The 23,802-nt window shown below is 36.5% G+C and overlaps 1 protein-coding gene across 2 annotated transcripts in view; it reads left to right on the plus strand.

Moving 5' to 3' along the window:
- The window catches only part of Vha100-2 (V-type ATPase subunit a family protein Vha100-2), a 94,499-nt gene that overhangs the window by 33,783 nt on the left and 36,914 nt on the right, over positions 1-23,802 (plus strand). Inside the window, exon 1 of one of the 2 annotated variants that reach the window (XM_089632332.1) lies at positions 9,084-9,197. The exons of the other annotated variant lie outside the window; for it this stretch is intronic. The gene's annotated coding sequence lies outside the window, so the exon portion shown is untranslated. Of the gene's footprint in view, positions 1-9,083; positions 9,198-23,802 lie in introns of those variants that run through there. 2 annotated transcript variants of the gene reach the window in all.

The raw sequence follows: 23,802 nt of genomic DNA on the forward strand, positions 1-23,802 counted from the left end.
ACAAGTTTGGGGGTACTATTGATATATTTACTGACTCCATTTATAGAACTAAGCGTAATCCATACGGATACCGGTACTTTGTTGAATCCTAAAAATTATAGTAGAGTTCTTAATGTAGTTTTAGTGATTTGTCTTATGTGTAGTATTGTTCTAGTTTCTATTTTATTTTATGTTACTGTTACATCAGATCAACGTTATTTCACGTGTTAAAATTTTTGTGTATGATTTTCGATAACTCACTAGGTATTTTGTTCTTATAATCCATCTAAAAGCCCAGCTGGGCGTAAAACCAAATTAAATAAAAATAAGAACAATATAAATTTTTTTATTTCATGAATTTGTGATCAGCTAATTTCACACGTAAAATTTCCAAGACATGGTCCGGTTGTCAAATATTTTGACCGAATGCTGGCTCTTCTTAATTGTATTGCTTAGGTCAATTTACCATTGGCAATAAAGTTAAATCAGAAGACATTAAGATGTTGGTCCACTTTCAGAGATGCTGATTACGAATTCGTCACGCTGCAGGCTGGTGTGGGCTGCTGCGGGGTTTATTGAGTGTGGCATCCGAATGTAATGTGTAATGTTGTGCGAGGTCAAATATTACTCAACTATTGCCAACTACCAGTGGAAATGCTGGATTTTCTGGTCTATTTCTAATCCACTTTCTGAACGTTCTGGCTGTGGGCATTTTCGCCAAAGTTTATACATTGCGTTTTTTTATGTCTCACGATTTTGATTTTCATTTTCGTAGTTAGTTATTATGGAATATTTTAAAATATGAATTTTTAACATACCTATTTATTAATTTATTTTATTTAGTCAGTTAAATACAACTGTCGAACCTGTATATATTTTTAAAGGTTCCATGATAACTCAACACAGGGACTATTCAACACACCTTTAAAAAGTGATATAAAATCATTAAAAAAGATGAAAAAAAAAATTTAAACCTAACCTAACCTTACCTAAACTAACCTACTTAACCCAGTTAATAAAGTTTTTGTTTCATCACTTTCCATGACTTTTTAAAGATGTGATGAATTATCATTTTGATGATTTATCCGGTCACCATTTTTAAATTCATTATTTTGATCAAAAGGTACAATTTTTTTACCATCTTTCATTTCCATTTCAGTCAATGAAAAAAAGTTAGTATGTTTTTACCATGTCCCATTTCTACAGTCAATGAAACAAAGGTAGAATGTTTTTACCGTGTCCCATTTATACAGTCAATGAAACAAAGGTAGTATGTTTTTACCATGTCCCATTTCTACAGTCAATGAAACAAAGGTAGTATGTTTTTACCATGTCCCATTTCTACAGTCAATGAAACAAAGGTAGAATGTTTTTACCGTGTCCCATTTCTACAGTCAATGAAACAAAGGTAGTATGTTTTTACCGTGTCCCATTTCTACAGTCAATGAAACAAAGGTAGAATGTTTTTACCGTGTCCCATTTCTACAGTCAATGAAACAAAGGTAGTATGTTTTTACCGTGTCCCATTTCTACAGTCAATGAAACAAAGGTAGAATGTTTTTACCGTGTCCCATTTCTACAGTCAATGAAACAAAGGTAGTATGTTTTTACCATGTCCCATTTCTACAGTCAATGAAACAAAGGTAGAATGTTTTTACCATGTCCCATTTCTACAGTCAATGAAACAAAGGTAGTATGTTTTTACCATGTCCCATTTCTACAGTCAATGAAACAAAGGTAGTATGTTTTTACCATGTCCCATTTCTACAGTCAATGAAACAAAGGTAGTATGTTTTTACCATGTCCCATTTCTACAGTCAATGAAACAAAGGTAGTATGTTTTTACCATGTCCCATTTCTACAGTCAATGAAACAAAGGTAGAATGTTTTTACCGTGTCCCATTTCTACAGTCAATGAAACAAAGGTAGTATGTTTTTACCGTGTCCCATTTCTACAGTCAATGAAACAAAGGTAGAATGTTTTTACCGTGTCCCATTTCTACAGTCAATGAAACAAAGGTAGTATGTTTTTACCGTGTCCCATTTCTACAGTCAATGAAACAAAGGTAGAATGTTTTTACCGTGTCCCATTTCTACAGTCAATGAAACAAAGGTAGTATGTTTTTACCATGTCCCATTTCTACAGTCAATGAAACAAAGGTAGAATGTTTTTACCGTGTCCCATTTCTACAGTCAATGAAACAAAGGTAGTATGTTTTTACCGTGTCCCATTTCTACAGTCAATGAAACAAAGGTAGTATGTTTTTACCATGTCCCATTTCTATAGTCAATGAAACAAAGGTAGTATGTTTTTACCGTGTCCTATTTCTACAGTCAATGAAACAAAGTCTGATTTCGTTATTAAGTTTAGGTGTGTAAGATTAATTGGTTAAACTTCTTAAATAGTTAAATTTAAATTTGAACCAACATTGATAAATATCATGTTTAATATTTCTGGTGTAGAATCCTTTAGTTCCATTCAGTAACCAGATTTATTTATTTTTTCACTTTTACATAGGAACAGTTTATTAAAAAAATAGTGCTATTGTATAGTTTTTTAATTTTATTTTGATCAACAATCTTTTGTATTTATTAAGTGATAAATTGAACATGTTCACTGAAAATAAATTATTATAAGCAATAATTAGTCGCCTGTAATATCAATAAAATTGAAAATATTTCCCGAGTAAAAATAAATGCCGCCGACGGGAATTGAACCCGCGCCTTCTGATGTCCGGTCAGACGCTCTGGACCACTGAGCCACGTCACGTTGCGATGTTCACTGTAGATTTCACACCATTACCCTCCATTAGTATTCAGGGCAAGGAGTATTATTTATTTATTTTACGCCTATTAAAGGTTTTACATACATATACAGGGTGTCCGGAAACTCGTAGTACAAGCGGGAAACTGGTGAATCTACATCACATTTGGAGTCGATTTTGTAGTATATATTTTTTTTGATTTGAGCTTTCTTTATCGAGTAAATCGAGTTTAGATGTTGATTTTTTTTTTAATCAAATTCTTATAAATTATTACTGAAGATCAAAGTACCCAACTAATTAAAACTATTTGAAAGTAAAACAAATGAAGAAACTCGGATTTGAAGCATTATTTTGAAATCACCCTTCATTTAATCCTGTGTAATCATAAAATATTTCTGCTCTGCAGGGTTAAAACATATGTTGTTCAACCCTAAGCACCAGAAAAAACTTTAACCCTAAAATAGCCGAAAAATATTTTTTTTTGTTTTTTTTTTTTTTTGTGAAAATGCTCTCATCAAAAAACTTTATGTTTATTTGGGTTCCCCATGTGGTGTAGATTCTCCAGTTTCCCGCTTGTACTACGAGTTTCCGGACACCGTGTATAACAATATTTAAGAAATTATACTCGTAAATAGTACAGGAAATGACTGTTTAAAACATATATATAAAAAAAATATTGTTGAATTTGATCCACATAGTACGTAGGTACAAAATATAAATAAATATTTTTTTTCTTTCAGCCGACAAAATACTTTTAACGTGGTATATTACTGTTATGGTAGTTAGTCCAAGAAGTTCAACCCTGAAACAAAGTCTACTTCTAGTATTCGTGGAAACTTAAAAAAAGACGTAAAAGTTATGGAATGGAAAGCATAAAAAAGGATAAAAACATGCACAAACTTTGGGGAAATGCCCAGATACTTTATTTTAAAAAAATTAAAGGAAATACAGTTTTTTTATGTGGGGGTGAAGTGTCAATACTCTTTCAAATAGATCCAACCCCTAGCGTAACCATCTCTAAGGTTAAGGTTCAGCCCCTATTGAGTGTTCACCATTTTAGCAGGTTTTTTTAAACTTTGGAAACGTTTTGTTTTAAAACGGTGACAATGCTGGTCTGTGTTTCCTCCCTCCTATGTCGGTCTATTAAGTGACATGATTTCGGTCAGCCCCCCTGAACGGAGTTATTGTAGAAAAAACACCAGAAGACGTAAGGTGTTCCACCCTATCTCCATACATCTAAAAAATATTGCGACGGATATTAATTAAAGAATTAATTCTCTTGACATCTCGCGCACCGATTTTACGTAGTACAGACATACGAGATAATACAAATTTTGGGATCTGTAAAATTATATACCTACGAGAGGTTTTTATAAAATAAAATAAACTTCGATGCCTCATTTTAATACCTCAATTCCTGATACACACGCGGAATTTTTATGCTAGACCTGCTTTCACATTATAATTTGTATGTGTTTTTAATTAAATGGTTTATGTTTGTCTGATTTTTGACACATGAGTGCCTTAGTTTTTAACGCGTTGTTAATACGCTCGTGTTTATTTTAAGGTTGGGTTGTTAAGTTGATTAAAAAACGCCATTTTCACTAGATAATACAATTAATTGAATTATTACGTTGATATAAATGTTTGAATACTTTTCGATAATTTTTATTAAAGCACATCAGGATCATTGTCCTATGCCTATTATATAGACTTCTGTCAAATAAGTTTGTTGGCCCCTGTCTTAAAAAAACAAAACTAAATTTAACAAAGGAAATTATGATTACGTGAATATCATTAAACATGCTACAATAACCTAACAAACATAGGAGAATAATGATCCTTTTAAAAAGTGATTGCATGCTACTTTCCTGATAAAATATTAGTCATTCAGAATATATCCAGAACACGTGTTCTTTTCCTAATAAATATCATGACGGAATGCGACAATATCAGTATATGTATGTACACGTGTTCCGCCGCCCTCATAAAACTCTCGCTTTTGACTGATACTTTGTTACGAACTCTGTCATTTCATTCGTTGAAGGCCCGCAGTCCCATTTTTAACAGGAAAACGAATAATTTGAACAGATTTTTAATACATTTAGGACGGGTTGTTTCGGAGAATTTGAACAATTCATCAAATTTCAACGTTCATTTTCGGGTTCTGTGGAAGTCCTATTCAAGTTCTGTTATTATATAATTATTGGCCAGTTGCTTGACAGAACTGAAATAAAAACAAAACTTGAAAAAATCTTTTGCAGAACTTGAAAATTAATTTTCAAATTTGATGAAAAATTCAAATTCTCTGAAACAACCCATCCTAATAGTATTATATGTATAAGTGAGTATGCTCCGCGCAAGAGCATCAAACTCAGTATTACCAGGTGTAACTCGGGGTTTTCTAAATAATTAACCATTAACCATTTCCTCGCAAGGATAGGAACGTAAGATGGAACTAACTAAATAGAACTCTATCCTAGCTCATACTTGTTGCCTCATTGACATTCATACATCGTCTGATACGTAGGTACTCTTCTGGAATTCCGAATCTTGACATGACTCAATTATCTAGGTTAATTGCAAGACATCGCAATGCATTATGCAATAAGTTAAAATTTTTAACTATTGCATAATGCATTGCGATAAACTATGCAATAATTTTAAAAAAATCTTCACTTTCAATTTATTAATATTTTAATTTTACTACTTTAGAAAAACGGCTGCAAAAAATTTGCGTGAAAACCCAACGGATGTATTGTCACCGGTTCTTTATCTCTACAATTAAAATGCATCTCGAAAATAACATCTATCGGCCGGACTCTCTTGACCCGTCGCCTTGCACCATAGTAGGAATGATAGGTTCATACGTCCACCCACCCCTAGCATCCTTTTCCTTCCCAGAACATCACCTCCTCCCCATCCTTAAAAAAACTCTCCACGCAGCATCTCCAAAGATTACATAGGACCTGAGAGTATTTTCCTCATCGCCTCCTGTGTGAAAAAAACAGTCCTTTCTTGCCTTGCTGTATAAATAAATGAAGTCATAACTTATAAAGTTTTAAAAACGTATTGGTTTATTTAATGATAATCATATTATTTTGCATAGTAGCTTTTATAGGGCCATTTCCAATGAATGTAATAAAGTTTTACAAACTTTTTTCACAAATTTAACACGAAATATTTATTAAAACATTAAAAAAACTTTATAACACATTGCGACCACCAACCCATAGAGCTCTTTTTAGGTTAACCCAAAGATATTAGAAGAAAGAGATGTGCTATGAGCAGTCCATACTGTGCGGAATTGTTTTGCCCAGTGTCGCCGGTTTTGTTCACCAATACTACTGCACACCTTCGCTTACGCTAAGGTATTCGCACTAATACATAGAACGGATTTCTGTGCGTACACGTCCCGATAGTATCCAAAGTACCCTAATTAGGTAGTACTCCGGCTACGGTCCGGCGGCCAACATAGCATATCTCGTTCTTCTAATATCTTTGGGTTAACCCCACACAGGAAGCCCTGAGGAAAATAATATCCCTCTGGGCCAATGTCATCTTTTGGAATTCTGTGTGGAGGGTCTTTTTAGTGAAAGGAAGGTGAGGAAGATCTGGGAAGGCAAAAGGAATGAGGGTGGAGGAATCTAGGGATCACTGTGTCCAGGAGTGACGGACATATGAATATATTCTTTCCTCTGCTTAGATGGGATTACAATATTGTGCCGATGATTCAATCCAATATTGTATTTGTATGCCTTTCTTGAAAGAATTGAGTTTTTTTACAAAACTGTTTATTCATATTCATATTATATTGTGTATGTACTGGCGCAAACAAATAATTTGTCTTAATATTGGAAAGCGATGCCTTGCAAAAAGCGTATGTTACTAAAATAAATGAATGTAATGTATGGAATAACAGCTTGGGTACTTTCCTGTAAAACTCATATCGACCATGTAAGTTTTTAGATTTTCACGGCCAAAAGCATTTTTGTTGTTTGTTTTTGGGGTGTTATGCCGTGTTGCGCTAACTCCTTCTTTAGCCGACGTTTCGGACAGCGTTGCAGTGTCCATCATCAGGGCAGATCCGGTAGATCCGAAGATCCGGTAGATGATGATCTGCCCTGATGATGGACACTGCAACGCTGTCCGAAACGTCGGCTAAAGAAGGAGTTAACGCAACACGGCATAACACCCCAAAAACAAACAACAAAAATCATATCGACCATGTTTTCAATCCGTGCAAAATTCATTGGTTAAATTATCAGCTGAAAGAAAATTATACAAATAAAGGCATAATATTCCATACTATCAGAATCTCAAAATTCTTTCAGTGAGAGCAATTCTGTGGTACAAAATTATATATCAGCACATAAATAAACCTTTATATTATTATATAAACAGGCTAGAACATAATACTCGTTTTAACTTTAATGAAGGACTTATTGTTCCTAAGCGTACAAATAAATATGGTCAAATAAGTTAAACTATATGATTCCCAGTTGTTTTAATATGTTACCTACTGTACCCAAAACAAACAATTAGTGAACTTACTGAAGACTTGTCTTACTGAAATAATTAATTTGTATTAGCTTACAGTGATATATCATTCTAAAGACTTTTAAAATTGTTATTTATGTTTTTCATCATTTTCTTTTGCTATATTTCATTAAAATTTCTAATTTTTTTATTTTATATAATTGTAAAAATTTTACTGTAAACTCACTATAATAAGGTTTTCAATGTAAAGAACCCGCTAGACAAACTGCTAAAAAGTAGTTTGTCGGTACTTTTTGCCTTATTGTTGGGAAGTAAGAGCTTTATAGATGCACGCACAGATGGCAGTGCATAGAGCTTGCATGGAAGTCCGCAAGATGGAGCCAGTGGCCAGTTGTAGCCATGGACAGTGCAAAGGCTCTCAGAAACTCACTGTTTCAGATTCCAATTAGCCAGCTACTAGTTAGGTCGACTACCGAGTCACCATTATAATACGCGGAGTATTAATTAAATATCTGATTAATCTAAAATAACCTTTTTATTATAAACTCCTTCCACGACGAGTTGACCAGTAATGTAGTAATCCTGGCAGGAGTGGGCCTTGGCTTTGACAAAATAATTTGGTATATAAACTCTTTAATAATGCACTCAAAGTAAAAAGTTATTATCTAGGAACTCGAGTGGTTAAGTGAGACCTAGTTAACTAATAGGTTCTAGTTGAGTTGTAATTCTAGTTGATTAGTAATACCGTAAAATTAAGTGACTTTGGTCAATTTTCAACTTTGCAACTAAATACAAGTGTTCCATTTTTATAAAATTATTTGTATCAGAAAATGTTATGTCATATTTGTTGCGCACGTTTGAACTATCGAAATATATGTTTAGGGAATAAAAAAAACATGGTTGTCAAAATCACCTTTCGGAGTGGGCGACTTTTATTTACGTTTTTAGTAAGCTTGTTACAACGATAGGCCAATCCCCAAAAAAATTCAAGTACCATATGTAATAATATTTGTATTGTTTCTATAGCGTCGTTTTCGTGAGAAAATCACCTCAAGGGCGCTTTGTAGTTATATACATCGATAGGCACTGTTAGGCTTTACAAAATAAATTACACTAAACTATTATAAAACGTTGAGGAATTTCAGCTTTACAATTCAGCCATCAAAACATTAGAATTTAACTAAAAACAACTAATTTGACAATCATTTTCGAAAGTTTATTGTATCCACGTTGCCCGAAAAAAATATTTAAAAAAGCGAGTAATGTCTGAATGGTAACGAGAATGTGGAAGTCTCCTATTTTAATTAAGATGTATTGTATTTAAAGAGTTAATAACGACAGTGAAATAATTTTTTCAATATTTCCAAAAATTACTAAGGTACGAGCTTTCAAAGTCAACAGTCTGGTAAAACGTACACAGAGTAACGTCACACAGACATAATAATTTATGATTCGAATAGCCGTGCTGCAGTACCGCCGCGCACGTACCGTGATGTCACATGCTTTTCTGCCGGCCGCAAATATCAACATTTTGACGACTTATATTTCAACAAGTTCTGGTCTCAGCGTGCTCTAATTGATATGATAAATTTGTAAATTACATGAAATTTCATTCGATCTCGGGGACGACCTCACCAAAGTCACAAGTCACCCCCGATGTCCCAATATTACGTTACGTTACGTTAATTATGAGTAGTTGTAGTTCAGGAGGAGCCTCTTCGGCCACGCTTTGCCCGGCGAACGCTAGCCGTGACAGTGGCGCTATAGTCGGCATCACGCTCTGCAGCAGCGAGTCACGGGACCAGCGATAAGCCTCGCGGAGTCAGCTGCTCTGTCAGTGCGCCAGTCGCCCGCCGACCTCCACCCGTTAAGTCCGCGCCGGTACCACCGCCCTAACGCCCGGGGCAAGTGTTAATAGTTGAATTATTCAAGACCGGATCGATCGAGGCGAGAGTAAGTACGCTGATTGATTTGTTTCTCCATTCGTTTAATATTATTTTATCTTGCGAAGTACGATCACGTGCGGTTATTGCTGCCTCTTGATTTTTTCGCCACGCTCTGAGAGCCAAGGTGAGGAGGCGACTTTTTGTGGTGGTTCCCCTTTTAGCCTTTAGGGTCGTTCCGCTTTGATTTTGGACACTGGTAACATTTCTGGTAAAATTTTTCACGCACCTTTTATGATCCACCTTCATAGTACCAATTTCAAATGCAGTTAAAATCCCTGAAAAGTCTGTGTAGTTAAATAAAGGGGACCTAAAGATTTGATTCATCTCTTAGCCTAAGGACGGGTTGTTTCGGAGAATCTGAACAATTCATCAAATTTCAACGTTCATTTTCAAGTTCTGTGAAAGACTTTTTCAAGTTCTGTTTTCATTTCAGTTTTGTCAAGCAACTAGCCAACAATGATATAAAAACAGAACTTGAATAAGTCTTTCACAGAACTTGAAAATGAACGTTGAAATTTGATGAATTGTTCAGATTCTCCGAAACAACCCGTCCTTAGAGTTGTTCAACGTTGATTTTAGACACTAGCAACATTCCCTCAAAACATGTTTTATTCTCTTTTCAAGAGTTTACTCAAAAGTGGAAATGCGATCCCAATGGCGTATGTATGGTGAAACCGAGGTTACATAATCGGGCTACCTTCGATGGTAGTTTTTTAAAGCCTTTGGGGTCGTTCCGTTTTCATTTTTCACACTATGGCAGTATTTCCGCAAACCTGTTTTCGCTCACCTTTTCAATTAATTTCTAATTAGAATGATGCAGTTGAAACTAGTTCCCCGAGATCTGCGGCAAAATGTAAGTACGACTGTTTGAGAATGAGGAGATTCGAAAGTTGAAAGAAGAAAAGTCGAGGACGCTCCAGGAAAACTCGTCCCGGTTGGGCGAAGGAAAAAATGAAGCCAGGTCATTTCAGTCGATTGCCTACGTATGACACGGTGCATACACCGGATTGAATCAAGGAGTGTCTGTGTGTGTGTGTGTTTCGTGGGCGTTCTGCCCTCTTTGCATACCTCTGCAAGGAATTGTAATGGTTAGTTAGCATTTAGGGTCATTGCTAAGATATTTTAAACGATAGCACTTTGGCACTGCCAAAAACACCAACCTTTGCATTTTTATTGCATTCCTTTAACTCGTCTTACGTGGAATCCTGACGTCCCACACTGTTTTAAAGACCTTACATAAACAAGAAATATCCGCCCCTTGAAATTAGCATACCTGAGTGATGGTCTATGCCAGGGATTCTCAATCTTTACTTCACCGAGACCCACTTTTTAAATACATATATTTGAATTTATCTTTTGTTTTCGCGAATGAATGAAAATCTTGGAAGTGGAAATTGACCCACTTCCCGACATCCGATCGAGCAAAAACTCGGCATATAGACTCGTTGTCGATGATAGTGCATTCTGTCAACATTTGTTGCAATCACACATGCGGACATGTACGCATTTTTTCTAAAATTATATAACATTACGCAAGAAATTTCGGTCTTATCCAATCGGGATTTGGCTCGGGTGGCAGAGTTGTCGACACCAGTTCCTGATTAATTTTTTTTTTTTAATTTTGGTATGTATTATATTAAAAAATATTTTTTTTTTATGGATTGATTTTTTAATTTGATAACTCAAAAATCTCACCTTATTTATCACTCTAATTAGAATTAATTTGAATTACCTTGAATCTACTATTATTTTTGCTTTCAGAATTTTTATTAGTCCCTGTGTTATGTAGGTATCTATTGGCTGATATTATTGTACTGGCACTCCTCGAATTGGAAATCAACTCTCAGGCGAAAAGCTTTATTCTAGCTAATACTTATGGAATAATTTTGCGTTATTAGCCTTATTTTTCTGCTCTAAGCAACGAGTTCAAGTAGCTATACCTATGATGACTTGCCAAAATGCAGCTTTTTAAGTGTTCGACCACTATTTGTCTGAAAAAATACTCTTTGACCCCATCTCTATAAAATTAACCATACTATAAGTTTGGCCCACCTATACATTTGGCCCACCTATAAGTTTGGTCCTTTAAGACCAACAAAATATAAATAAAAAATTCTTGCGATATTTTAACTGCTGAATATGCACTTTCTTTTTGATAATTTTGGTTTCCGTATCATTTTCAACATCCACACACCCTATCTAGCCTTTATTGGTCGATGCATATAATATAGTAATTTACGGTATTTTGTAAATTAGTTACATTGTGGAGTGACCTTATGCAACTATTATTGTTTCCATTTTTTGCGGGCAATCACAAAATAAACGGTAACATCACCCCTGATTGCAAACATAAGTTTATGAAGTCAGTCATATAGTTTAGGAACGGTGCCCCAATAGTCCAAGACACGTCTATGAAATACAGAGCTAAATGATAAAATGCGACCCACTGGTGGGTCAGAGTTTGGAAACAGTTTGGGAACCACAAAACCATTGCTTCTGTGCTATTGTTTCACAATCTTGATGACCACATTCGACTCGTTCTGATTCCAATCTTCTCCGCAATAAAATTATTTCTGCCAATAAAATATTATCAGCAATGGCCATTTAGGTTCTATTTACATGCCATTGAACTTGGACATTCTTCGTAACCTAACCCTATTATACAACAAACAAAAAACAGTTTATTTATAAACAAGTACTGCTTTGTAGTTATTATTACGCGTGACAGCTGTTTTTGAAGGCACTATCAAACTGTTTTTTAATTTAGGTATATTTTTAATCATACTATTGTTGAATATACAGGGTGACCTGAGGTACAGTGCACAAACTTCGGCAGGTGATTCTACATGATGGTAGAAGTAAAAAAGATAATTAACTATTTAAAATTTTTTATGCACTTTTCCTGTAGACACCATGTATAATAAAAATTAAAATTGAGTTCTGCCAATTTAACTTTATATCAATAAAAACAACTATTATACACTCCCACACGCAGAAAAATGATCCTGTTAAAAAAAGAGATAGCTTGCCAATTTCCCAGTAAAATATTAGTCATTCAGAATATATCGAAAACACATGTTTTTTTCCTAATAAATATCATGACGGAATGCGACAATTCAGAATGTCAATATCAATATTTGTATGAACACGTGTTCCGCCGTCCTCATTAAACACTTTTAACTGATACTTTGTTAGGAATCATGTCAATTCATTCGTTAAAGGCCTGCAGTCGCGTTTTTATCCTCATCGTCTTACGCCCCTTTTCACCAGATACCTATATTTAATAATGTCCGCCAGTATAATATTATTAGCAATGGCTACACATGTTCGCCCCCGTAAACTTAACCTATTATAGACACCTCAGTTGTTGGTTGTTAATTATTATCTAGGCCCTTTTCATCAGATTATTTCATCTAATTTCCGCCAGTAATAATATTTTTTTATTTATATATTTTTGCTTTTATTATGTTGTCATCTTTTGGGATTGCGGCGTGGAGGGTCTTTTTAGGAAAGGAAGGATGGGAATTTCTGGGTAGAAAAACGGTACAAGGGGTGGGTAGGAATCTGTGAATCCATCCCTCCCACTGCGGTGCAAGACGATGTTCCGAGAGAGTACTATTGGAGAGATCAAAAGGTCTCCTTCAACCAGGCTCTCCCCATCTGGCTTGCCATGAACTTGGTGGCCATACACATTACACATCCACCGCCAAGACCCGGATAAACCTCACCCCATGAACCGGGCAACTCTGCTAAGTCACCAGACTTAGCGAACCACTTAGGGTAACCTATGGTAGAGGTGTTGTTTATCTATTAAATGGTTTGCGGGGGCGGCGGTACCCACACCCGCCTCCCAAACAAATTAAAAACATTGTTCACCCTGCATAAACTATCCCTTTTGTTGTTGTCCTTATCGTTTTACTCCACTTTTCATTGGATAATTTTAAAAGTGTCCGCCATTATATTATTATTATTTATTTTCAACGGCTATTTATGTAAGTACCTACTCACACTTCCTTACAAATTGTGCTTGGCCAGTGAGTGGCAACCTTTACTGATACATCTATTTTCCTTATCGTAGTATTATAGTTTTCTTCAGATATCTTAATATAATCTAGACCAAGGCTGCCCAACCCCAGGCCCGCGGGCCACATTGTGGCCCGCGAACGAATTATAAGTGACTTTTTAAACAAAAATACACTGGTTTTTGATATAATATTTCATGCGTCCGAAATTGAATCTTGTAGCCACCCCCCCCCCCCCCTCCATGGAATTCGAAAAATTGTTGTGGGGAATCACATATGATGTTTTAGGGTGCGCGGAGTTTTTTCTCAGCGAAGTTCCGTAACAACCCCCCCCCCCCATGGATTTCAAATATTTTGTGGGGAGCACACTCATTGTTTTATAGAAATTCTCTAACAACCCCCCCCCCCATGGAAATAGGAACCGCCAGGTATTCAGTGGCCCGCCAATGATTCAAAATCGTCAATTTCGCCCAACTGTTAAAAAGGTTGAGCAGCCTTGATCTAGACCATAGGTTCTCAAACTTACTTCGACCACCGCCTGAGATAAAAAAACAACTGCCCTCCATATTTTTAACTTACCTTTTTACATTACCACGTGTTGCGTATTTTAAAAACAGTTAATGCGAATATAATTTTTAAGCATGCTAATGGATAGGATAAATAGGGTGTGATCCTTATCCTATTTAACTCTTTACAGGCCAAGATGCCAAACAAAACGTCTGTAACCAAATGGGTCTTCCGACGACCCCATGCATTTTTCTGTCTTATGGGCTTTTAAACCATAGAAATCTCAATTATTCAGTCGATTATTAATGGTAACTTATGTATTAAAATGATATGTAAAGTATTTAAGCTAATATAAGGAGGATAGTAATTTTGGGGACTACCCACTCCCCCACTTGGCTGCGGGATAGTTAAGAGATCAAATAATGTTTCAATAAGGGGACATAAAACTCGTACTTAATTCATACGGTTATAAAGAAGTAAATAAAACTATTATTATTTAAATCAGCTAGATTCCGTCAGATTTTTATAGATAGAATTTGTCTGCCGTCGCCCATCTAGATTTACTTAACGCCCCCTAATTTTCTTTGAGCCTTCTACTGCCCCCCTGAAAGCCTCCAGCGCCCACAAGGGGACGTTATCGCCTACTTTGAGAAAGACTGATCTAGATTCTAGGACATTCATTGCCTAGTTGTTGTTATGATTGTTGTGAAATGACCGAACCTGATAACATTCGTACCAAGGCCCCATGTTTGTACCTCTGTTTCCAGGTATTATTCTTTATCATCTAGTTCTCTGTGTGCCAAGATTCGCTCAGTAATCAGACTATCATGATCGTTGGGTAATATATACGTGTATGGTGCTGTTCAATCGTGCGTGACTAATTAGTAGGATATGGCAACGGTTTAGCATCTGTCCTTGTAGCTATGATAAACGGGATGAAAGCTATTTTATGACAAATTTAAATATTGTAATAAAAATCTATTTCACTTTGATTTTGAAAATCTGTTTATGCTTTGGAGGATTGTAATTATCGCCAATTTTAATGTGTTGTTGGCTAAATGATTCTGTGGTTCTCCGATCCGCAGAATCCAAGGTTGCGTGATTACTCTCGGTGTATAAAAATGAGAATTCGAATATTTTCAATTTAGTTTTTATTTAAAAAAAACTCACGTTACAATAATTTTATGAACAAAACAGATCGCGTACGTTAGAGGAGATTTAGGGCTAAAACGGCGGCTAGACCACTGGAGAGAGAATGAAATCGCGCGCAGGTTTACAGTGATACCAGTCTCACATAACTGTGGGTAAAAGTAATGTTGTTATTACTTTCGGGAGATGTAAACTCCCTATAATTTACCCTACAATACTCTCGTATTATGTTCCAAAATAATAAAACTTCATTGGTCGTGTCTAGTATAATGAGTTTTATAACTCTTTGGTATTGCTCAACCAAGAAAAATAAATGCTTAGTTTGATAATATTATTAAGCATTTTTTTTCATATTTCTCAAATCTGATTGCATTTGGTACTTGTTCATAAAAATCGTATTTTTAGTGAGTTAGTAAGCAGTTTATAACTTTTATTATTCTTATTTATCTGACAGCTGTGAAACCTGTTAGTATTACTTCATATAAAGTATTATTGTTTTTTTTTAGAATTCAATTTTTTTTATAACGTAAAATAGATTATTTAATATTGTTTTTTTTTTATATTTATTTTATTACTAGCTTGTTGTTGTTGTTGTGAATTATAGTGTACCTGAAAACAGGGTGTATTTTTAAGATGAAAATTATAGTATTATAAAGAATTAAAACAGTTTACGGGCGTTCTCCACTTCTCTGCACTTTATTCTCTAATGCACTTTATGTTGTATTGTTAAATTTTTTTATTTTTTATATTTACTCCACACAGGAGGCCCTGAAGAAAATAATTTCCCTCAGGGCCTATGTCATCTTTGGGGATGCTGTGTGGAGGGTCTTTTTGTGGAGAGGAAGGAGTGAACATGGGTCTTGAAGAGTCCCATGTTGTAGGAGGGAGGAAACACAGAGGCCGGCAGTTCGTTCCACAGCCGAGCTGTTGAACTTAAGAACGAATCGTAGAAGCGACCCGTTCTCATGTGACAAGTGTCAACTGTGTACAAATGTTGGGCGCGCGTTTGGCGTGTATCCCGACTACGCACCGGTGCCGAAGGGATCAATGACGCTAGTTCCTCAGAGCATATTCCATTGTAATACCGATAGAACAAGGACAGCATACCTACCTGACGCCTGTGCTCTAAAGATTGCAGTCCGTTTGTTAAGATTGGGGAATCTATCAAACGGACCGCCCGTTTCTGCACAGAGTCAAGGGTTTTTTTCAGGTATTTAGGGGCTCCAGACCAGAGATGGCTGCCAAATTCGACCGTAGGGCGCACTTGCGATTTGTACAGGGTGAGCAGTTGTGTACTATTAAAGTATCTGCGGGCCCTGTACAGTACGCCCAGCTTCTGAGAGGCCAACTTTACTCTGGCTTCGATGGAGCCCCCGTACCTGAGCTGGTCACTTATAGTTACACCAAGCATATCAATGGAAGGCCTGTTCGGAAGATTGCTTCCGTTGAAGGAGACTAGATTATCATTTGGATCCCTTTTAGACGTAATCAGACAGGATTGGGTCTTTGAAACATTAAATTCGACGAGATTATTTTTACCCCAGGAGGAAATACTCTCGAGATAACCGTCCATTCTCTGCTTCAAAGCCCTCTGAGCCGTTGGAGTTTGTGTGCCCTTTGGGGGCTTATCAAACAAAAAGCTATCATGAACTGTACTGTCATCCGCGTAACAATGAATCGGTGCACATGTCAAAAGGTCATTGATGTGCAACAAAAACAAAGTCGGAGACAGAACCGATCCCTGTGGGACGCCAGCATTTATGGAGTGCGAGGAAGAGGTGAAACCGTCAGCAACCGCCTGAATCGACCTATCCCTTAAAAAGTTAGCAATCCACGTACACAGGGATGCGGGAAGTCCGTAAGAATGCAATTTGTTGACAAGTCCTCGGTGCCAGACCCGGTCAAAGGCCTTGGATATGTCTAGTGCGACCGTTTGGGTCTCACCGTGACGTTCCAGGCACCGCCCCCAAACATGCGTCACATACGCGAGAAGATCACCGCACGAGCGGTTCCGCCGGAATCCGTATTGACGGTCGTTGATAATTTTGTTCTTCTCGAGGTATGTGAGCAGTTTGTCGTTGATCACACGTTCCATCACTTTGGACAGAACTGATGTGATCGCTATGGGGCGGTAGTTGGCCGGGTTGGAGCGGTCACCTTTCTTGGGAATAGGGTGAATTACCGCTTTTTTCCAACCAGAGGGCACAGTGCCACACTTCAGGGACATTTTGAAGAGCTTTGTCAAAACCGGAACTATTTCCGCAGCACACCTCTGCAATACCAGGGCAGGTATTCCATCAGGTCCACTAGCTTTGTTAACATCGAGCCCCCGTATGACGTGGAGTACATCCCGATGCCGGATCCTCAGCTTTTTCATATAGAAGCCGCAGTGAGGAACCGACGGCGGAACAGCACCCCCGTCGTCGAGGGTCGAGTTTTCCGCAAACATTTTCCCTAATAAGTTAGCCTTTTCGGTGGCGGTGTTTGCTAGTGAGCCGTCAAGTCTGGTAAGAGGTGGCAAACTGGGTTTGCAAAAATTTCGACCTATTGAGCCCGCAAGCGACCAGAATGCTCTGCTGCCATGCGGGCAGGCAGCCAGCTTTTTGCTGATCTGCAGGTCGTGTTCGAATTTTGACCTATTAATGATTCTCTTGCATTCCTTTGCCGATTTGTTGTATGCTAATCTGCTTTCGGGCGTTCGAGATGTGTTGTAGGCTCGGTAAGCCGCGTTTTTTCGTCGAACTGCTTCGGAGCATTGTCGACTGAACCACGGCTTTGAGCCCACACCAGTTTCTTTAGTAGTCGATTGTATGAAGCCATCCATAAATCCACATTGTTACTGTTAAAAAAACTACCTTATATCGTCTTTGATTCGACTCCGTTTCGCATTCCAATTCAGAGATAATGCGTTAAGTCTTCTTCGGGCGTCCCCGACTTATTCAACCATTCAAGCCACTCCTGACACTAATAAGAACAAACTTTGAAATTTTCAGCGAAATCGGTCCAGTAGTTTATGATTCTGTAGGGGACGAACAGAGAAACATTCAATTTTGTATTATATGTATACAGGGTGTATCGGCACTAACCCGACAAACTTTAACCAGCTATTCCTTAGCAAATTTGGAGTAAAAAATGTTATGGGCACTTTGCTGTCCGGTAGCATTTTTTTTTCAATTAAAAACAAACAAAAAAAATTTCACACTACATCACTGTCATTGGCATTGCGTTTCGTGTTCAACAGCTGTTATAAGCAAGTATGTCGAAAAGCGTCTTCGCTCTTTCGCACACACTAAATAATAATAGTCAAAAATGAGACGAATGGTGCCGTGCCATTTCGTTGTGATTGTAAAAGCGCGCCAATATAGGTACACACGTACATTATTCAACGGAATTCGAATAAAATATTGCCCGATGGGTGTTCAAACTTTGAAAAGGATAAAACAGTGGTGACATGTGGTGAAAATATGAATAATAATTTTTTTATTAAAAAAAAACGTTACCGGACAGCAAAGTGCACAAAAGATTTTTTACTCCAAATATGCTAAGGAATAGCTGGTTAAAGTTTGTCGGGTACGTGCCGATACACCCTGTATAGATTGTGACAGCTCTTTCGGTGTTTAAACGTCAATGGCATTGATTTTCCATGTGTATTATATTGTTCTTTCTTTTGAACGTTGGAACAAGAAACGGCGCACGAGTATAAACGAAGGATATAACCGAAAGTTGTTTCTGAGAATATCTATGAAAAACTGACGATACGGGAAAGAAAAAAACGACTGATGAATCTAGACCCCCAATGTCACTATGCAGGGACATTGGGTGTCTAGATTATTTTTATAATAAATGTAGAGTCGTTTAACCAAAAAAAAATTAGAGTCCTAGTGAGAGCCCTGAAGGAGTAACCATCTGTTACTTATACCAGGGCGGGTAAGCGGTGGATAACCTGCAGTGTTCTTGTTCTTCTGTTCAGTGGACGGGCCCAGGCCACAAATAAATAAGCACAAACTCGACAACCAAAATTTACACATCTTCGGATCTACCGGATCTGCCCTGATGATGGACACTGCAACGCTGTCCGAAACTTCGGCTAAAGAAGGAGTTAGCGCAACACGGCATAACACCCCAAAAACAAACAACAAAAATGCAGTGTTCTTTATTTTTTTCAAAGAAAGACAAACATTCCAGGGCTACAAATGATCTGAAAATATTTGAAAATCTCCTACTACCACCACAGTAAGCGTAAAAGGTCGCTCGGGTTGTGATGGAGGACTTAGCCAGCCGATCAATTGGACACACTACGCCAGGGTGGGACCCAAACGATACGTAAACTCAACTACCGACCGGTCGAACGTTCTGCAGTTCCTGTAATTATTCCTCCCTGGTTTTATGTATACAGAGTGTATCGGCACTAACCCGACAAACTTAAACCAGCTATTCCTTAGCACATTTGGAGTAAAAAATGTTATGGGCACTTTGCTGTCCGGTAGCATTTTTTTTCAATTAAAAACAAAAAAATTAAAAATTTCCACACTACATCACTGTCATTGGGATTGCTTTTCGTATTCAACAGCTGTTATAAGCAAGTATGTCGAAAAGCGTCTTCGCTCTTTCGCACACAGTAAATAATAATAGTTAAAAATGAGACGAATGGTGCCGTGCCATTTCGTTGTGATTGTAAAAGTGTGCCAATATAGGTCCACACGTTCATTATTCAACGGAATTCGAATAAAATATTGCCAGATGGGTTTTCAAACTTTGACAAAGGATAAAACAGTGGTGACATGTGGTGAAAATATGAATAATAAATTTTTTATAAAAAAAAAACGTTACCGGACAGCAAAGTGCACATAAGATTTTTTACTCCAAATATGCTAAGGAATAGCTGGTTAAAGTTTGTCGGGTACGTGCCGATACACCCTGTATAGATTGTGACAGCTCTTTCGGTGTTTAAACGTCAATGGCATTGATTTTCCATGTGTATTATATTGTCCTTTCTTTTGAACGTTGGAACAAGAAACGGCGCACGAGTATAAACGAAGGATATAACCGAAAGTTGTTTCTGAGAATATCTATGAAAAACCGACGATACGAGAAAGAAAAAAACGACTGATGAATCTAGACCCCCAATGTCACTATGCAGGGACATTGGGTGTCTAGATTATTTTTATAATAAATGTAGAGTCGTTTAACCAAAAAAAAATTAGAGTCCTAGTGAGAGCCCTGAAGGAGTAACCATCTGTTACTTATACCAGGGCGGGTAAGCGGTGGATAACCTGCAGTGTTCTTTATTTTTTTTCAAAGAAAGACAAACATTCCAGGGCTACGAATGATCTGAAAATATTTGAAAATCTCCTACTACCACCACAGTAAGCGTAGAAGGTTGCTCGGGTTGTGATGGAGGACTTAGCCAGCCGATCAATTGGACACACTACGCCAGGGTGGAACCCAAACGCGATGTAAACTCAACCACCGACCGGTCGAACGTTCTGCAGTTCCTGTAATTATTCCTCCCTGGTTTTGTGTACATATATTGTTTAGCAGTTCTTTTAATTTTTCGTCGTTTACATTTCTTTGACATCTGTTTTTTCCCATACATTTTATAAATGATTTGTTTATCATTATCTCGTTTCGTTTCGAATGATTTCCAGGAACTATCTTCTATAGATAATGGATAGCATTATGCGCGTCATAGCCCAACGATTCACCTAGAGTAATTTAAATGAAGTGTCAAGTATTTCACCGTATCTGTGTGAACATGTCAAATGACTTAAACACTGAGTGGCTGAATGACAATCTAGTTTTATCAGTATCACAAAACCCTCAAATTACCTGTTATGATCTACGTATAAGTCGTATCGTGATTGACGTGCTATTCTACCTGAATACAAAAGAAATATGTATAAATTCTTCAAATATCTTCTTTCTTTTTTTACGAGATGCATAGTGCAAATTTTCTCTAATCGTGAACAAATTGAATGTAGACGACTGTATATATTATAGTCAGTATTGTTGATTGCCGGATTTATTCCTTATAGGCCCGGTATATCAGTCAGTCTGTATCCTCGCTATGTGCGACATTCCTCGATCAAATTCAAGCAGGCTAAATCGGCCGCTTAAGACCTTATAAGCCGCAGAATAGTTCCCTTTTTAAACACCTTTTTAAACGCCAAAATATGACATTTACGTGAGTAATTACGTCACATCTCATCGAAAAATACGTAAATTGCATATTTTTATCAATACGTACTGTTATTTTCATCGAGCGATGAGGGATGTTGACATTATTAATTAATAATCAATCTAAAATAATTAAAGGTAAGGTATTAGAAGAGAATTTTTTTAACGTCAGGACAGTGTTTTCAGCGGTTTGTTTGTCATGATTTCACGAATAGTGCATTGATTCCAGCAAAACAAATGCTATTTATAATTAGTATCCTCGCATACAGCACCATGCTGATTGAAGTGGGAACAAAATCATCTCAAAAATCAAAATCAACACGTCTCTCTATTAAAATCATAGACAATACGTTTAATATTGCTGATGATTCCGACCTATATACAGATTCCAAGCCGTGCTAAGCTCGACATTCTAAACAAGCCTAGCTTAAAATCCACTGATATACCGGGCCATACCGATTTAGAATTTTTACGAATCAGAAATTATATCCTTATAAAAGCTTATGGAGTATGTCATTTTTTTAAAAGCTGTATTAGTGTCCAAAGTAATTAATGAAAATATTTAGGGTACATAATAGCTATTTGTTACTTTCTAAAAATTCCCATCTGCTCCCAACCGTATGGATCCAGTGAGATACTGGCATCCTTAATTGGGGTATGTTGTGAGGCTGAAGGTAGTTGGAAAGGGAAGGAGATGGGGAAGAGGAAGGTGGAGGAATAGCTGGCTATTCAGATCTGGTCACCAAACATGACTAAAGCCATTTCAAGCAACTTTTCAATTCTGAATGGTGGTCCTTACACCAGGACGATAATGGGTGTATCTTCCGTGCTGTGGAACATGCCTCAAGTATACTTATTATTTTACATGTAATATTATTTTTAAATTAATAAATTATGAAATAACAGAAATTCTACAAATAAAACTAACTTTCGCACGCCGGGATTCGAACCCTCGACCACGGTAGCCGTCAAGCATAGATTTTTTGCAACATAATTGATATTACAAATCAATCCATCAATCAATCTGTCAATAACCTAAAATCTCGAAATGCTTTCAAATCATTTGCCCTTTTAAAATTTAGTACCGCGGATGTAAATAAAAATTTAAGCGGTAATTAATCACCTTTTTGTCAAATTTAATCCTAAAATTTGGAAAAGCAGCTCAGCGCACACGAAATGCCTTTAATTGAATTTATTAAGTATTGCGAAAACAATGCTCTGTAATCTTCTATCTTCCATCCATCTATCTATATAAATATAAATGTAAATGTTCGTTTGTTCAAAATCATAAATCATATGATATCACCTGTGACAGATAAAATTATGCTTTTTTGAAAAACAGCGCCATCTGTTGGAGGTAAAAGCAACACGCGCTATTGTTTCTTTTCACATACAGACTGAGCCACAGCAAAGCGTGGCGGGGTACAGCTATTATAACATAAATATACATTGAATATCTTACTTTTAAATACATCTATGTATTTGAATTTCACTTAGGTATGTTTTCGAGAATAAATTAATTAATGCTGATGTTGGAACTGGAAATTTACCCACTTCCCTACATCCGATCGAGCTGAAACTCGGCAGATATTCGCGTTGTCGATGACAATACATTCTATCAACAATGGTGGCAATCGCGTACATATGAATACGAATGACATTACAGCAGTTAATATACGAAATAAATGTCGGTCTTTTCAGTTTATTTGTCTCGGTGAGTTGTCGACCCCAGTTCCTGGGTAGATAGGATCAATCCTCAGTCAACCAATTTTTATTTTATTTTTTATTTCTTTAATAGACATTTGATAATAGATTTACTATAGTATAAAAACTTCGTTATTTACGGGTTAATTTTTGCATAGTCTTATTAATTTTCACTATGAAATGACGACATTTATATCGAGGAAAATTACTGTATTAATTATTGTGTACTATATCTTATATTATTGATTTTTGCTCTGAAAGCAAAGCGGTATTGTGAAAAAACTTTTCAATCTTTTATTTATTTAATTTTTAAAAAGAAGTTCCACTTCAATTTTCATCCGTCAAAATCTGACTGCCACGTACAGTAAATTATGAAACATATATTTTCGTCACGGAGTATATGCTCTCACGATGACATAGATTTTAAAACTTATTCTAAAAATCGTACTGCACGGACCATACTGTCATAATCGTTGAGGTCGCTTTCATGTATGTGGAATACATGCGGAACGTCCTTCATACCGCGGACAATGATGCGTGATGCATGATATGAATTATAATAATGGGATTCTAGTTAGGTACATTTTTTACATTACATTATTCGAGGAGTAACATTGAATATTATTTTATGAAATGTTTATTCATGTAATGTGTAATGCACTGTAGTGATGGCAGGAAAAACCTCGAAAGTTAAATTATTATTAGGTGCCTATTTATTTTTAATATTTCCGTTCGGACTCGCAGTTTTTGTTTTTAATGACAATGTTAGAATATTTGGTTTGGTCGTCCACGTATTTATTACGTCATGCAAATTAGTGCAATTTTTTATCACCTTTCTCCCTCTTTACTATATAAAATTTAGCTTAGACCTACTTCTCAAATTACGAGCTGCATCGAACCCTCATTCCTACTGCTGATATTAGTAGAAAATTAAAAGATTTTAAGGCAAATCTTAACCGTTTGAGTGCCAAAAAAATTCATACAGTTTCTTGTAAAATGCCACCAAAAAAACATTATTTTTTATGAAACTATATATTTTTTTAAAACCCCATA

The sequence above is a fragment of the Hesperophylax consimilis genome, chromosome 6 (assembly GCF_061612785.1).
Source record: "Hesperophylax consimilis isolate HC1 chromosome 6, BYU_Hcon_1.0, whole genome shotgun sequence".
In the NCBI taxonomy this organism is placed as follows: Eukaryota; Metazoa; Arthropoda; class Insecta; order Trichoptera; family Limnephilidae; genus Hesperophylax; species Hesperophylax consimilis.